Source organism: Eptatretus burgeri, chromosome 16 (genome assembly GCF_056783735.1).
Source record: "Eptatretus burgeri isolate ZD-2024b chromosome 16, Ebu_testis_v1, whole genome shotgun sequence".
NCBI lineage: Eukaryota > Metazoa > Chordata > Myxini > Myxiniformes > Myxinidae > Eptatretus > Eptatretus burgeri.
Window position 1 is genome coordinate 57,806,113 of NC_140976.1, and position 8,284 is coordinate 57,814,396.

Here is an 8,284-nt window from a genome sequence, read left to right on the forward strand (position 1 = left end):
TCCTCCAACATGGTTTATAAGCCAGGCATTTCTCTCGGTTGAAAATCTCTTCTGTTTAATGGTTTTTCATTTTTCTCATCTTGACCCAAAGGTAAATGACTGAGACATGAACTATCTTTCATCTGACGAAGAAGATAACCCATCAATTATTGGTAAGTTTGTGTGTTTGTGTGTGTGTGTGTGTATCGTAAAGTCTGGCTTCCTCTTCGAATGATGGTGAAGCAATTCATTATTAATTAAATCATGATACAACTAATAATTACTGGCTTTTTTTTCTAACAGGTTATCCCCAATAACAACGTTGTTGATAACTGATGTTGAAAATGAAACCAATGAATATCATGAAGAATTGCAGAATATGAATGAAATACTTCTGATCTTCAATCATCTCGAAGAGAATTAAAAAGCATCCTGTCTTGGTGGTTGGAAGGCATTTTACACACCTTGGCGGCGTTGGATAAGTCCAAAGAAAGGTTTGAAATTACTCCCCTATCTCTCTCTGTCTGCCTCTGTCTCTCTCTATCTGTCTGTCTTTCTATCTCTCTGTCTCTCTATCTGTCTCTCTCTGTCTGTCTCTGTCTCTCTCTCTCTCTATCTGTCTCTGTCTTTCTGTCTCTCTGTCTCTCTATCTGTCTCTCTCTGTTTATCTCTGTTTCTCTCTATCTGACTGTCTTTCTGTCTCTCTGTCTCTCTATCTGTCTCTCTCTGTTTGTCTCTGTCTCTCTATCTGTCTCTGTCTGTCTGTCTCTGTCTTTCGGTCTCTGTCTCTCTATCTGTCGCTTTCTGTCTGTCTCTGTCTCTCTCTATCTGTCTCTGTCTTTCTGTCTCTTTCTGTTCTCCTTATACACAACCTTTTCTTTGGCATAGTGGTAATTAATTTAAAAGCAATACCACAACTTGGTGGTAATTTTTGACAACTTGCTTTTTCTTTTCAGCATTAAAACTGAATCATACATGGGTGGTGAAACGAATGAATTTCGCAACCTTGAATGGGAAGATATTGAAATTCCACGGGGTGATGACTCATTTCCAACTTGTAGGCCAGGGAATCCATGAAAATATATCGCCAAACCCACCACAAATTGCAATATAAACCATTCAAGTGTTTTTTTTTTCACTCCAAATATGCTATAGAATGACATACTAAAAGTCACCGAAAATCCAAGAAGGGGAACGTGTTTATTATTAAAGATGACCACCAAAACTGATAATTTTAGAATCAGCCCTATATCAGCAAGTAATAGTGATAAAAATATATGTGAAACACTTAGGTACATGTTATTGGACACTTTTTAAACTTCACGGACTTCACATTCAAAATGGCCACCAAAATGGCGCCAAAACTAGCATATTGAGAAATAGCCAAATATAAGCAATTACTTGGGATTCATATATAAATAAAACATCTTGAAATTTCCTTGGTTCAGACATTTCGGAAATGAATGAAATTCTAAGATATGTTGGATACGTTGTATTATTGTTGTCATAGCGCTAAAGTATTTTTTTTTCCTTTTCATATTACAGTGTAATTAGCTGATCATGGACAAGTGTGTTTTCTGTGAGGAACCTCTATCCAATGGAGAGCCAACTTCCACATTATGCATCAAAGGATGTGAAGGCATTGCCAAGGTTAATGAGTTGAGGAACAGAAATATTAGTACTATGCCCGGCCAAGTTGTGCATGTCAAGTGTAGGAAGGACTTCTGTTCCCCACAGTGCATGGTCAGTGACAACAAAAAGCGAGGACATAACTCCGCAGCTCCCAGTAGTTCACCATGTGCGCGTCGATCCACAAGTATGGCATTCAATTACAAAGAAAACTGCATATTTTGTGGTGTTTGCGATGCAAAAAAAAAAAACACAAACCAACACATAAACTTATCTCAGTCAGAACAATGGATTTCCGGAAGACAATAGTGCAGGTATGCAAAGAACGCAATGATTTGTGGTCAGACACTGTCAGAGGTAGAATTGAGTAGGCGCAGGATCTACATGCTGCAGATGCGGTATACCACAACCTCTGCAGCACAAACTTTAGAACGGGAAGGGAAATACCAAATGAGTTCGTTGCAGAAGAAATGATCCCTCCCAAACGGCCTAAGCAGGGCAGACCCTCTGATTCAGTACGAGCAGATGCTTTCATTAAGGTAGCTGAGTATCTGGAGGCCAATGACGATGAACAAACAACTATACAAGATCTAATACATAAAATGGATAAATTTCTGGATGGCACTGACAGTGAATCATATGGATTTACTTACATGAAAGATCAACTTCAAAAACACTTCGGCGACAACATACTGATCACCGAGATCAATGAAAAACTAAATGCGGTTACATTCCGCCACAAAGTATCCGCTGTCCTCCACGATTTCTACAGCCAACCCAAGAAAAGCAACAACACTGCAGAGAAAATGAGACTCATTGAGACTGCTGCCAAACTGATTAAAAGTGATGTCAAATCAGTGGAAGAGACAAAAGAGGTTTACCCAGGTTCAAGTACAATAACATCTACTGACGAGGCAATGTCATTCTTACCTGAATCATTAAAACTTCTGCTTCAGAAACTCGCAGTTGGGAAGGATACTGATAAGAAAATAGCATCGTTGGGCCAAGCCATTATGCAATGCATTCGACCAAGAGTTCCAATTGCTCCCTTACAGATAGGTTTAGGCGTACAAATGCACCACCATTTTGGGTCTAAATTTCTCATCGACTCTCTCTCTCTCTCTATGCACATGGTTTCTGTAGCTCATATAAGGAAGTGCAGAAATTTGAGCGCAATGCAGCAGTCACCCAATGAACAGACATTCCAAACTACACTGAAGGCCAATTCATTCAGTATGTGGCCGACAATGTAGACCATAACATTAGGACAATTGCTGGCCTGAACACTTTCCATGGCATGGGCATAATTGCCACTGTAACCCCAAGGACACAGACCACAAGTAGAGTACCACGCATATCTGTTACAATGGAGGATGTTGCAGCAGTGGGTCGCATCAACATCCGACACATAACATCTCCTTGCAGTGGATTAGCCTCACGGAGTTATGGATTACTGGAAGACAAGAAGGAGCAGGATAGAACTTCCAACTTCGATCTCCTGTGGAAGATCTCCCTAACAAGTGTTTCACATAATATTTTTAGTACAATTATTTTCTGATATGGGGTTGATTCGAAAATCGTCATTTTGGTGGCCATTTTGATGGCCATCTTGAAAAATAAACATGTTCCCCTACTTAGATTTTCGGTGACTTTTAGTATGTCATTCTATAGTATATTTAGAGTGAAAAAACACTTGAATGGTTTCTATTGCAATTTGTGGTGGGTATATCACTAGATTCCCTGGCCTACTGTTCCAGTTTAAATGCTCATCTGGATGAAATGGACATAAAACTAAATCTTCTGGAGGTAAATGTTTACTTTATTATTTTATTCATATCATAATATAATCATCTTTATATGTTCTAATGGTTCTTTTTGTTTCAAAACAGAATATGGTATCCGAATTTCAAAATCACAACACATCTGAAGCAGACTGCTGGGAAAGATCGTCCATTCTCGCAATTGAATATTTACCCAAAGAAAAATGTTTAATATTTTCAATCTTGATGAACTTATATTTGCTTTGCTTTCAATTATTTAATTCTTAATTATAAAAAAATAAAGGAAGTGCAAAGGGGGGGGTGGGGTTTGGGTTGTGGGTCGGTGTGCTCCCCCAATGACCCACCACACCCCTTCATCCTACCCCAGCCCCTCACTGTGTGAGTGTGGGGAAGGGTGGGGTGGGATGAAGGGGTGTGGTGGATCAAAGGTGGGGGTGCATAAGGGGAAGGGAAAGGGACGGGGCCTCTGTGAGTGGGGCTTGTGTGGGTGTGGCTTGTGTGGGAGTGGCTTGTGTGGGTGGAAACAAAGAAGGGGGTCAAGCAATTTTTTAATTAAATAAACGCATTGTGTGTGGGGAACTAATAAACTAATCACTAGTCATGTGGATATGATGGATGTGGGTGGGGCTTGTGTTGGTGTGGCTTATATGGCTGGAGTTTAAAAGGGGCGGAGTCAAAAAGGAGTGGAGTTAAAAAGGGGTGGAGTCAAAAAGGGTTGGAATCTATTTTAGAAAAAAAAAATTCAATTTATTATCTTTGTCTTTTGGAATTCCTGTGAATAAAATGAACCTAAAATCTCCTCCCCTTCTAAATCATATATCTTATAAGTCCAAGGAACTGTATGTATTACATCAACGATTTTAAAAAGTTCATTTGTCCATCGCTTGGTATAACCTTTTTCAAAATGAGATTTCCACCTGTATATTCTTACTATATCATCAACTTTGAACTTAGGCTTTCTGACATTAATCTCTTTTTCATATTTTAATTTTGTAAATGTTTCTGATTGTTTAGTATTCATTGAGGTGTGAATCGTATCATTATAATTATCTACAATGTCCTGAATTAAAGATAACCATTGTTGAGAACCGAGTTGAGTGAATTTTTTATATAGTCTCTCTTTTAAAAAGTGCGATTGAATCGCTCGATAACAACCGCTTTTCATTCATTAAAGGTGCTGTATAATGTAATGCTGTTATTTTTAAGAAAACTCATAAATGTTTTGTTGTAAAACTCTGTACCCTCATCAGTCCACATTTTTTTAGGTTTTCACTTACTTTTATTAAATATCTGTTGGAAGGCTAACATGAGTGTATTCCCGGTTTTGTTTTTCAAAGGGACAACCCACACATATCTACTCCTCAAATCAATAATGGTTAAAGCATACTTGTACCCCTTATCATTATTGAGTTCAATTAAATCAGTGGACCAGATATAATCAACTTCCTTGGAATAAACCTTCCTTCTATGAAACTTTGTGATTATTGGTTTATGTAATTCATCAGCTAATTGCTCTTCAAACTTAATCACATCATTTGAGCCCATTAGTTTTTTGAATTTCCAAGCCCAAGTTTCAATTTAGCACTGATCATCTTCTTCACGATGAACCTCTCAACTTTTTCTCTCAAGGTTGGATTTTGTATCAGAGACAAATTATACATTTCTCTATCGGCTTCATGTTTTTCTTCCAACGTTGTGCTATTTCCATAAACAATATCATGCCTCATGCACACTTCATCAACCCTATTGATAGGGTTGCTCCACGGTTTAGGATTGTCAGTCTCATCTAATCTTTTATTCAAGTTTGTTCCTGGACCAGAGAAAGAGTACCCTAGTAAATGTAATTCCCCTAGTATTCCAGTTGTTGTAAATTCACTTCCTGATAAAAACTTTTGTATATCTCCCCCTTGTTTGTGTTTGGTGAATTCACTCTTTTTTGAGCCACACACCGAACATGTACCTTTTTGTATAACCCTATTATTTTTACATTTAACACACGAGATATTTTTACTCTTGGTTTTGTTTTTACATTTTCGACAAAAACTAATTTATTTGTGAAAAATTCGAACAGAGTGCGAAAACCTTTTTAGTTTCCAACATGCACATTTGAATCTTAATTTTTAAAACATAAAGAATCCTGAGAAATGTCTTCACTCTCTCCTCCATTTATTTAAGAAAAAAATGTAAAACTTTAATCAAAGACAATAACACCAACATCATCAATAATATGATCTTGTCCTTCTTTCTCTTCTTTATCTCCACTTTCTCGTTTAAATCTTCTCCCTGAAACCGATGTAATAGTCTTGATGCATATATTTCTAATAGACTTGCCAATTCTTTGTTTTCCTCCTCGGTGCGTTGAGATTTATTTATTTTATGTAATACCTTTGATCTTTTTATAATCTCACTGGCTTCCATATTTTTATATTTCTTTATTCTCTCTTTCATTCTTCTCCCTCTCCTCCTTCTCTCTTCTCCCTCTCCTCCTTCTCTCTCTTCTCCCTCTCCTCCTTCTCTCTCTTCTCCCTCTCCTCCTTCTCTCTTGCTCAGTTTCTTCAACTCCTTCTTCATCCCTTACTATCCTTAAACCACCTTCACCCCATAGAATATCATAGATATATTCATCTGGATTCTCTGATACTCTTGAATCCACAATTATTTTTCTCATAATAGGAAACCAATAAGATTTGTTGATGATTTCTAAAAGAGTTTTAAATTTCATCACCTTTAGAAGTTCATTTTTATTTAATATTTTAATCAAATCTCTATTTGTGGGTTTTTTAACATCAGTATAAGGCCAGTTTTTAATTGAAAATTGCCCGTGTCTATGTTCCAATTCATAAGGAATGTAAAATCGAACACCTGTTTTTTGTTGGTATACTTGAATGCAAAAATTATAATTTTCTTGAAGTCTTCTTGCTGTCATTTATGTATCCGAAATATATGACAGATTAATATGATGACACGTAATACCACCCCATCTTCCTGTTGCTGAATCAGTTTGTATTCCTCGACTTTGTATAATTATCCAATTTCCTTACTTCTTTGTCATATAAACTATTGCTTTCCATAATATATAAACTTATATATAAACTATTGCTTCCCATAATATAATTATCCAATTTCCTTACTTCTTTGTCATATAAACTATTGCTTCCCATAATTTCCTATTCCCGAAATCGTGTATTTATTGTTTGCTAATTGTGCTTCCACATATCTCCTGATTCTTACCAAAAAGATAATATTCTTCTTTACAAGACTGATAAAAATCGTGTAGGTCTTCGAGGTTGAATGAAAAAGACCAATTATATCCAAAATCACACATATTATACCTCCATTTCTCTATTCGCATATTAACTATTCTTCCTTCTTTATAAAATTCAATACTAAGCAGATAATTTAATTTAATAAGAAAAGGTGTATGGTTTGTTGAACCAGGTGTTGTGGTTGTAAATTCTACTCCTTTAACAAAACGTGCCGTTTTATTTAAGGATATATATTGTGATAAATCACTTAATCTCACCAAGTCATTCACGTCATTCACGTTAGATTTATTAATTTATAAGCATTTTTCAAATTAATATTTTTGCAATGCTATATTTCTGTCGTTCAACCTGTGCCTTTGTGTAATAATTTCAAAAATCAATATCCATTTCTTGGGATAAACCAAAGGTAGAATCATCTTTTCCAAAATGTCATTTATATTAGATTAAAAATAACATCACAAAAAGTTTTATTTTTGTTGAGTTGAAATAACACATTTTGACATAACTGACCACAACAGGTCAGGTCAGGTCAGGTATGGGAGCATGTGCCAGAACAGCGCGTCGCTGCGTCCACTTTCCACCGGTACTCCAGGGGCCTCCGTCTGGCCATCCCCCAGGCAGATGCCAGGCCCATCCCCATCTCCTTGAGATGATGGTCAACCTGCTGCAACCATGAGGCACGTGGTCGGCCCACTGGCCTCCTCCACTCATGAGACTCCCTCGCTGAGAGAATCTGGTGAGCAGGATCAGCGTCAGGAAAACGAGCCACATGTCCATACAGCCGTAGCTGACGCTCACGGACTATGCAGGTAACAAATCTCATCCGAGTCTCTCTCAGCAACCGCTCGTTGGACACAAAATCCGACCAGCGATAGCCAAGGATTCTCCGAAGAGACCTGGTACCAAAGGAATTAAGTCTCCGTCTCAGATCCTTGGTCAAAGTCCAAGTCTCGCACCCATAGATCAAGACTGGAAGTACCAAGGACCTGAAGACTCGGACTTTCGTCCTCCCGCACAGGTACCGGCAGCGCCACACCCCATGATCCAGTGAATCCATGACTCCCCAGGCCTGACCCAAACGTCTATTGACCTCCGGCTCACAACCTGCGGAGACATGAATATCACTGCCATGGTAAGTGAATCTATCCACGACCTCAACATCCTCACCACAAACAGACACAGACAGGACAGTAGCATCCAAGATGTCACCGAAAGCCTGGATCTTAGTTTTGACCCAAGAAATCCGTAATCCCAACAGCTCCGACTCCTCATTCAGCACCTTGAGGGCCCCCAAGTGGATGTCTAAAGTCTCCGCAAAGATGACTGCATCATCTGCAAAATCAAGGTCCGAGATCTTGACATTGCCAAACGATGCACCGCAACTTGATCTCTCCGACATCCTCCCAAAAATCCAGTCCATACAAGTGCTGAAAAGTGTGGGGGCAAGTACACATCCCTGACGAACTCCAGTAACAACTGGAAATAAGTCAGAGATGGTACCACCACACTTCACAGTACTCTCAGTACCAGAGTAGAGTTCAGACATCAGATCGATCAGTTTCGGTGGCACCCCACGAAGACCAAGAATCCTCCAGAGGACATCCCGATTCACTGAATCGAACGCTTTAC

General features: G+C 38.4%; 1 pseudogene across 1 annotated transcript; it reads left to right on the forward strand.

Moving 5' to 3' along the window:
* LOC147011118 (uncharacterized) lies at window positions 1–4,477 on the forward strand (annotated as a pseudogene). Its single transcript, XR_015052313.1, has 4 exons — window positions 1–152; window positions 283–473; window positions 936–3,414; window positions 3,498–4,477. The product of XR_015052313.1 is annotated as an uncharacterized LOC147011118 (transcript).
* The last annotated feature ends 3,807 nt before the right edge of the window (window positions 4,478–8,284 follow it).